Here is a 10,172-nt window from a genome sequence, read left to right as displayed (position 1 = left end):
CGACCCCCCCCCCTTTTTTACTCCTGTATCCGCCCCGGGAAAGTCTGTACGTGTCTTGCCTGGAATTGAGCTCCGGTGTCGGACGCGTCAGCTACGCACCCACCAGGATGAGGAAGAGGGAGGCAGCTTGGAATCAGAGAGGTCCTCAATGGGATCTCTATGTGACAAGCCATCTGTGTGCATATCTGACTCACTCGAAACGGTCTGGCGAGGCTATCGACGGTACCGAGACACGATTGTGCGTGGCAGGCCATCGTATTAGGCAGGAGAGCCCTTACGGGGGTATCAGGTACGGGGATCGAGGGCCATTCGTAAGCCGCGGCGAGAGCAATCAAGAGCTTGGTCTAACAAATGGGCTCCGCAGGATACGTGGAGAGTTCGAGGGAATGTTCGCATAGACTTTGTGTATGGAAATTCGCAGCTTGGAGACGATAAATGGGACGAACAGATTTTCAATGTCTGCATTAATATTCTCCGAGCGGTTGAAATAACGCATTCATTTCCTCTCGAACGACGCGACGCATTGAATGCTCGGCCGGCGGAACGAATGAATGTGGCCGCTCGTCGTGGTTCGTTGTCCGGCTCGCCGTGCGAGGGAGCCGAGATTCTATCGCAGCGGTCTCGAAACGATACCACCGGTCGTTCTTGCGCGACTCCGCGGCATTTCGTATGTGCTGACAATCGGAATCTCCCGTCGGAGACGTCACGGAACGCAGTTCCATTCAGTCATCGTCGTCGCCGCGGCCGGGATCGCCGGCTATAAATGACCTGTCTTCGATAACTACAAGCTATTCACCATATCGCCCGCACCCTCCACCTCCGTTCATTTCATGCCATGGCTTACACTCCGTGGCTCCGCCGGAGGGCCGAAGAATAGGGATTCCTCTCGGGCTAGCTCCGAGATTCCGGATCGATGCTAAGCTCGAACACTCGACGACCAATGAAAAGCCGCCCGGGACCCCGGATCTCTTTGAATGACTCGTTTCCGATAATCCTGTGCCTCAGGCTAGTCCCTACTGCTGCTGATGCTCCACATACAAGCCGCAAAGGAAGGTCAGGTGCAGGAATGAAGTCCCTCGCACCCATACTCAATGAATGGTATCGAAATACGAAAAGGAAGTTCCTCGGGACGTCGCGTCGAGAAGAATGCGCTTGCCGCATGAACCTTGTCAATCTTTCGAATCTTTCCCCGTCGTTATCCATCACCGAGTACTTTCGTTTCATTTCTCATCGGGCGTTTCATTAGAACCGCCTCGAGGGAATTCGATCCAGGGTGACGAGGCAGCCTTCTCCGACCAACCTGCGAGCTTTGCTCTCCGCATCAAATCGCGAAGTCAATATGTCGCAGATATTAGAAACGTCGGAGTTCGGCATTCATTGAAGTTCGAGTCGTTCCTTCTCGAAGGGTTATCGTCAATGATGGCTGACCATCGCATGTCGACCCAGACTTCACCGGGCAGTATGGGGCAGGGGATAAGGCGGTCCTCGTAGGAGTTCGAAGAGCGCTGGGTGACGAGGTGAACTATCCCGCGGGAGATTTCTGGGTGAGGTTCCCGAAACGTGACTTGAGCTCATGCCTTCCCGCACCCACATGAGTCATGGGTCACCAATTCGACGTCCGAATAGGGGGGATTCCCGCGAGAGCTTCGAGCACTCAATATTTGGCTCACGGAAGGAAACCATCTTCCTACGATGGACCTCCTAGTCTACGTTTTGAGGTCTACATCCGTCTTTTGTCGCTGCCCCTTTCTCTCGGCTCATCCTTCCTACCATCTTGCGGATTCCAACGCCACTTGCCCTTTTGATCAGAGAGAAAATTCCAGCATCCGGGATAAATGACGCCCTATATACCGAGAGGAACCCGATACACTTTATATCCTGATAATAAATAAATTATAATAAAACAACCCCATTATCTCAATAAACGCTAATCTGGCCTCATTGCATTTTTCCGCAATCGCAGACCCCGGTCAAGATATTTGCGGAGGGGTCTACGAGACTAGAATGGGCGGAATCGGCTCCAAAGCACCAGATCAACGGGTGTGGCTGAAAGATCGGCCAGAACTGCCGGTCCACTACAATCACCCGTGATCCGCATTTGAAGCTCAAAAGGCTAGAATAGACTCGGGGGGTCGATTTCCTCTGACTGAATGTACACGGCTGCCCCTGAATGTTCCACCATTGAGAGATGCAAGCGAGACCTTTCGGGCGAGGGTAAAATTCTGTCCCTGGAACCGTGAGAAAGTTGCTGCAACGATTTCTCCGCGATCGCTTTTGAAGAAGTACGCTACGCGCGAGCAACTTTATCCCTCTGATTCGTACTCGAGATGTTGTTCACAAGCTTAGCAGGTAGAAGGATCCGCCCAGAAGACAAAGCACCCTTCCAGGTTGTGGCAAGTTGCTTGGAGGCGTTCACGCCGCGTCGAGCAAAATCTGGTGGGAGGCTTGTTTCTCGAGAGACAACGGCGCGTCCGGGAACGAGCGTTGTTCATCTCAGAAGCCCAGGAGAAATATTCGTCCCCGTCTGGCGAGGAGACGAATATTTTCAGGACGACTCACATCCGCGCCTCTCTTCACTAGCGGAACGTTTCTTCGAAATTCACACGGACGGAACTCTTTTCTACAAATACAGGAGTCGCTGCCCCGAGCCCTGAATTCCATGCACTCGCCAGATCGGAGTCTGGGCAGCGCACTCGAGATTCAGAAGTGGAGAAAAATACCTTCTGCTCGAAATGCGCACGTGTGATCCGCAAGCGTCGCCGCAGCGCCCTTAGACACAGTCCGCCCACTCCGGAACTAATTAGGCTCGTTTCGTGAAAGCTCAGATCAGGGCGAGCACTCCGGGAATTCAGCTCATAACCATGTTAATTCAGATCGACTCATCTACAATCCACGGTGATGACGCCTTACCCTCCGCGCAGCGGACGCATTCCCTCTCCCCAAGCGCCATTTAGAAAGCTTGAGCGATGGAGCGATTTGGGTCCCAGGAAGAAATTTCCGCGACTTCCAATTATTGGCCATGAATCTCTCCCGCTCCCGCATTCCCCGACTCCGGCATTCTCTCGTTCTTTCCAGCCTGTCGAACTCGATCCGCGGAAGGAAAAACGACCGAGGATTAGATAAGGGCGTGGGAAACCGGCAGTCGTTGAAGCGAAATCCTCGAGGAATTTTTATGATGGGATCGGTGACACCGATTCGAAGTGCCCTCGAGTACTGCAGCATCTGCCGGCGCGGAGAACAGTGCGAAGTATTTGGCGAAAGTTCGGGAACGTCTTTTCGTCTCTCGTCAGCAACACGAAACAAAAGCGGCTCCATGGGTTTGATGGGGGGTCAGATGCTCAGCCCTTTTCGCAGCCGGACGTAAAAGAGAAAAAGAGGCAAACTCGCGACTTGTCCGCCACTTCATACAGAGGACGTGCAGGCCGCTGTAGCGCCGGGCGTTTCTCGATGAAGAAAGAGCTTGCCTTTTTAGTTTGATATTACTGGAAGCTCCAGACACGTCGAGGAACTTTTGTGTGCTCAAAACTAACACGTGTTCTCAGCCCGTCATCCGAGTCATAATGTCTTGTCGAAACAACAAGCGACGTTCGTTCGCAAACAGACTGCGCCCTCGGCCGTCGTCGGCAGCGGTCCGTCACGTTTGGAGCGGCAGCTACTCTTTGATGGTTTCGATGGTGGCGGAAGCGTGACATGTGATATTCCAGAGAGTGAGCGGGCAGAGCACCTAAAATGCACCGGGAGTGATGTTCGGCATTAGTAGCAAATCTGTGGGATGGATAGCGTCGGAAAGCGTCACGTTCCTGACATCGGGCCCGCCCTCCGTTCGAGACTTGGTAGTAAGCGATACAAGCCAAGCTGTCATCGCGGCTCATCCATGATGCAACGTCGGCAATTGCATCGGCCAAGGCTCACTCCGGAGCTCTAGTCTCTGTAGGTTTGTCTGGCAAGCGGGGGACAAATCTAATCAAATTTCGGCGGTCTGGTCTGTCTGCGTCGGCTTTCGTCACCGTCATTCCGAGCAAATGTCATTACCCCGCCGAGTTCTCTGCCGCGGTTTGTCGACCCATGAATGCATGAACTTACATATCGATAGAAGGCGCTACTCGTGCTCCACTTCTCGTGGACGGATTGTGTATGCATAAGGGGCGACGAGCTCGAAGTAGGCGAGGGGAACAGCGCCGAAATAATCCACTGGAAATCGGAACGGGGAAAAGGGGCACCGCCCCAAGAATGATTGATGCTCCCACTCAATTACGGAGTATCTCGGTGTCGTAAGCGGAGAAACGGCGTAGTTCCGTTCCATTCACCGACGTGCGCTTTAATTTACCTTTGAAAGAACCCTGAGGGTGCGGAGTTCGGGCCTCGCCTGAGAGTTCGGAACACATTAGCGAGCTCAATCGCTCAAATCGGAGACCGCTGAGTTGACTTTCTCGTCAAGGGAGAGAGCCTGCCATCGCGATCATCTAATTGATACATTCTCGGAGACGACTCCTAGTAGTAAGACGAGTGAAAGTTCCGAGTTATCCTCGCCCCCTGGAGAGGGGGTAATGTTCGGTTGCCGGATCCCTCGCCCTCATCCACCAACAATGCAATCGAGGGAATCGCTCGACTGAGCGTCTCAAGATCTCTAGATGGCTCGGCTGGGAATCAGCGGAGCAGACATTGTCACAACCGGCTAATGCATCGTTATCCGTGAGGACACGCGGAGCATCATTGTGCCGCGAACGCTGAACGTGCCCTGGATATTCCTGTTACATGAGAACATCCTCGACTTCGGCGGGACCCTAGGATGCTCTCTGGAGGGAGCGCGCCGAGAAGATATCGTCCTCTGCGCTCCGGGCGGCGACCGTATCCTTTCCGGTTTCGAATGACCGTACGGCATCGGAGCGTTCACTCTGTTTCATCGCCAAGAGTCTGATGATGATCTGCGCCCCGGCCGGGTCTCGGGATAGATTTCAATCGAGGGACACGCGAGGAGTTACATTCCGAGTGCAATTCGAGTATTTTCGCCGGATGTGCAGTCGATAGCCTGATGATTCAGGCCTTGACTATGACTTCGGGCTTCGAAAACGAGAGCGTCAACCAGATCATCATCGGCGCGGCTGCTCCCTTTGGGCAGCGGGAGCGATGGTCCCGTAGGAAGGGGAACGAGATTGAAAAGCTCCGTGGATCACGTCTCGCGTTCCTGTCGGGCTGACCACTGTAGCGGAAGCAAACGCTCTGGTGCGTCGGAGGCGCTCACTCCTCCGATAAGTCGACAGCCTGATCTCGCCGCTTGGATGTGCTATCCCTGAGTCTAGCGCTCCGTTTGCAAGTGTGACCTTCCTCTGTCAAGGGAGACGAGATAGCTCGCTCCGTTCACCCCGCTCAACGGTGTTTTCATGATCGACAACGTCCCTTGACAAGTTGCCCAACTTTTAATGAACATGGAAGCAATTTTTCTTCCGTGGTGAAAATAATAATCGATGCTCGGCCACGAAGGGAGCACGTGGATCCACTCTGAATCCTGACGATGAGCTACGCCCCGTACGGGAATACCCTTTCCTTCGTGAAGGAATCCGACGAGCTCAGATATTTCTTCCTTCGAATAGCACCAATGCCCCAACTCAGCGAGAGGAATATCTGACCTTTTTTCCAGGTTTCTTCAACCAACGGCATCCATGCGACCCACACAGGAGTAATCAGAATACAGTAGAATGGAGGGACCGGCTGAAATGGTCCCTCATGTCCGAACTCCATTGTATGCGGAGATGGGATCTAAGACGGAATGGAACTTGTAAATATTCGGAAAGACCGCTGCAGCCCTTCTCACGTTGCGACGCGCATATGGCCGATGACGCTCGCAAATCGTCCAGTAGGCTACGGCCTCCGAATTTCCTGCTCGGGAGAATGACTCACTAATAACCGATCTGATCAGCATGGTAGGAGATAAGACCGGGCCCGAGGAACCTGTGCCTCGTAGTCGGAAGTCCGGTATACGGCCCGCCATGGCCCAGTCGCGTAACACTGCAGCTCTCATAGGCTCGTCGGGAACCGAGCTATCGGTCCGCTGAAACGACCGTCCCTACCCGGGTCCGTTATAACGAGGATCCCGTGTAGAGACTCCGGGGATATTCATTATCGAGACTCAAGAGTAATCCTCAATAGCATGGCAGTATTTTATTCGAAATTGTCCCGACACAGCGGGCGTGCATGGCAGGGGGACGCTGACTGACACCTTACTCGTCAATTTAGAATGTCCTTATCACCTATCAATCCTCAATTCTCTGGGTGCTCAGGAGCTCGACCGAATATTCCGACTTATACGTCCGAGACAATAAAGAAGAAAGAGATCAACGAAGGATGGCGATGCTCATCGCGGCGTCGAGCAGTCCTCAAGCAGGTTATTCAAAGCTCTCCAATAATTCTTGGCTCAACCCGACGCTTTCCGTGCGCACGCTCCGCCACGAAAGTTTGAAGCAGCACAGCACGTTTCAGATGCTGAAGATCGAATGTTTCAAGGCCAAGCTTCAGCTTTCGCTGAAAATCGCAGCTCGGACATTCGGTTCGGGTCTTCCCCGAGGAGACGAACTCCTCATGCAATGTATGAATACGAGCTATAATAATTACCCACTCGTACATCCTTGAAAACATATCCGTATTCTCTATGACGACCAGCAGGGCGACTCACTTCCAGAGGAGCCTGGAACTCCCCGTGACATGTCCCGCGCAACAGACAATCGCGGCCAGAAGGCCGCAGCGGGATGGGGCGCTCCAGAGATCCTCGGATCATTCATGAAGAAATTCATTGGAAACCCATTTAGCTCTGAACTCCGCGGAAAATTCCCGGCGGAGAGTTCATGCTAGAATTCAGCAGTCGAAGGGTCGAGTTCCTCACTTGTCGACCGAGCGGCGCGGCCTCTGCTCAAGAAGCGGAGTTCATGAAGTGAAAGGGCCGTCCGCACTTGGGGTGCCGGAGGGGCACACCACTCGACGACCGCCTGGTCGGTTGTCGACGGAAGCTTCTGTTTATTCCTCGAAGTTCCGTCTGTGCGACAGCGCGAGGTTGTCGAGTGGCGCCGAGTTTCTAACATCCGCACTTTCGAGACGAGACTCATTCGCAGGATCGTGGCAGAGGGCGGAAGTTGAGGCCCGCCCGCGAGCGACAAAGGTCACTACTTCTGAAGAAAAGAACTCTTACTCTTGATGTGGACGGACTTTCCTGTGATTCGGAACTTTATCTGCGAGATATCCCGTCGCCTCCAGGAGGATATGCCCTTTCCCTTGTTTGCCGATAGTATTCAGACCGCGAGACTGGAGTGAATCAAGACTCTGTCCCGTAAGAATTCAAGTCGATACGAAGCAGGTTCCCAGATAATGTGACGTTCTCCCTCGGTTTTCCCTTTGTTCCCAGGAGGGAAGATAAGGCTGACAGTACATGGAACTCTCCGATGGGAGAGCTCGTATTGTATCTTGGTCTTCTCAGTTTGCAACACTTCCCCTTTCTTGCCTTATGTCTGAGCCCCTCCGTCTTCGTTCGATACCAGGAGAACTCCATTCCGAATGACCGAATCCCGAATTTCAAACTAACTCCTGCAAGTCCGGTTACAGGAGAACCTGCGAACAGAATTTCGGTCCCGTCTCGGCGTCTGGGCCCAGTCCATCATTTCCGAGATCTTTGGCTCTCGCCCATCTTCTAGTCAGAATACATCATCCATCGAATTCCTCCTCAATAAAAGAAGGCGATCTCGGATATGTCCTCTCCCTGTTTTGAGAAGATCATCGGTCATCGATTAGGAAACGAAAGCTACAACCGTCTCAGGAAAAACTCACAGGCGAGGCGAACTCCTCGACGGAAAGGAACGTATCACTCTGGGAATCCGTTCGTGGAAAGACGGCGATGATAAGGGAAGCAACAAGCCATGATTTCACCAGGCCGGAGCTCTCCTCTCCGAGTATTGAGTCCTCAGAAGAAACTCGACGGCCGCTCGGGAAGGTGAGTTCACAGGCTCGATGGCTCTGGCTGGATTACAGTTCAGAGAGACGACTCGGGTTCAAGTTTGTCCGGGACCGCTCAACACGGTCGGGGATACACTCCTTGGAACCGTCGAGGATTCTTCATGAGTCCCTTGAGGCTTCGGATGGGAGAGCAGGAGAGAGAACAGAATCGATCGGTCATGCGAAGAAAGAGGGCTGATCGGGACTCGTTCATCTGGATCTACCGGATTCGTATTCAAAAGCCGAGATGTGAGCCCTTTCATACGGGCCGTCATCATGTGGAGATCACCGCCGGCGATCAAAAAGAACAGAAGGCGTGCTTGATCGCTTTGGACTCACCTAGCCTCCGATCCATCTCACAAGCTTTCATTCAGCGAGCCTACTCGACCGGAGACGGTCTCATCATCGGATCCATACCTATTGACTTCATTACTGTGCGTGGTTCATTGAACAGGAGTCTGAACCACGGAAACGTTGCGGTTTTGCACAGCTTAATCACGACGGTCTGTGGTGGCCGCACTCCTCGGAAGATACTCCGCTCGGCCGACCCCATCAGACATCGATGATTAGGTAGATTCTCGATTCCTCGGCTGATTTGCTGCCGCTTCGCTGGAAGTTCCGACGTTTCCAGGGGTCAGAGCGAAAGGTCTTTCGGCGGGTGAGCGAGCGAGCGGCTTCTCGATCTGAGGTTGTTCCGTGAGTTGACTGCTGTAATCTAGGAGTCGGCTTCCCAAGAGTGTCTCTCTCGGAACTTCGACACCACGGGCTCAACTATAAGCCAATCAGAAGTCGGAACATTCCGCATCAATGCTTCCGGGAAGCCAACCCTCTCGCTTTGCAACTCGTTCTAACGAGATTTTGTATTTCGGGGGAACGGGGGCGGGCTTGTCGCCAGGGACTAGCCGTCCGTCCTCCGCGTGATTAACGGACTCGACAATGAAGTTCTGCACGATAATTGAGTCGGACGACGGAGAGCTATGATCCGATGTGAGCGCTATCATCTCAATGGAATTTCGGTGGAAATCACGGCGGACAGGATCGAGGCTCTTTATATTGATTCTTTTACTCGCGTCATTAAGCAGAAGGCTCGGAAGGCAGGGCGCTCCTGAGACTATGCACCATCCTTCACTCGGCTGCAGAGAACACTTCGGTCGAGCTTTCCGCCGAGAGCGCTTGTAGGACAGAGGAGGAAGGCTTACGCTTCTAAGCCGGAGGTAGCTTGAGATTGTTTTTCCCTGAATTTCTTCAGAATAAATTTGCATCGCATCCCGAATGGGGTCCCTCTGCTGCAAACCCGATAGTATCAATCTTATCTCGCTGATTGTGAGATAGACGGCGTGGCATTTCCCTATATTTATTCGGCTGTGAATACCGAGACTTAACGACGCGGGTCCCAAGCGGGGAGTCAGAGCGCCGTGTTCGACTTGCCGGAGCAGCACTAACTGGGAACCTCATGCGCGAGCTCTCACTCCACGGCACAGGTAAGGGTTTGTCTCTCCTTTCCGAACAGCAAAAAAAAACTGGATCTCCTGTTTGCTGACGATAAACCGAGATAGTCGAGGCTGTTTGCGAGAGAATCACAAAAAAGGCACTCTCCCTTCCAGGACGCACACGTCCTGTGTTTTTCCCCAGCGGTCAGCTAAAACACTCTCTGACTCCTTCCTTGTGCTTTCGTTGCTTTCAACGACATCATGCGTCCTTTGCCGAGTTTTTGGTCGAGTTCACTCCCGTGGAAATGTCAGAGGATGGTACAGGACCTCAGAGGCCCGCTATACAAATAGAAAAGTCTCCGCTCCGGGATATGACGATCAAGGCAGGAGGGGAAATCTGAGCGAGAGACTGAGACCCGGTGAGGCTTGATAGGATCGTCCATCTTTCTCGCAGGGAGCACGCAAATCTTCAAGAATCGGGGAAAGCCGAGAACCCCACGCACCATCTCAGCATGTTCAACAACCAGAGGATAGTGACTCGTCTAGGTTCCCTATTGATACGTATTCGAGTTGTGAGGAGCAAATATAAGGTGCTGAAGAGAACGTCGCTGGTCGCGCCGGCTCGTAGTAAGCCAAACGAACCGTGGACAAGCGAGAAGTCATCCACAAGAGTGCTGTCAATGCTCGCACGTGTATGCCGACGTCACCGGAATCATCATGGCTATGCACATACATATTTAGCCTTCACTCGAGATTGATCGGAGT

Source organism: Galendromus occidentalis, unplaced genomic scaffold (assembly GCF_000255335.2).
Source record: "Galendromus occidentalis unplaced genomic scaffold, Mocc_1.1 scf7180000077086, whole genome shotgun sequence".
NCBI classification, from domain to species: Eukaryota; Metazoa; Arthropoda; class Arachnida; order Mesostigmata; family Phytoseiidae; genus Galendromus; species Galendromus occidentalis.
The sequence above is the reverse complement of the archived record's forward strand: the minus strand, read 5'-3'. Positions refer to the sequence as shown.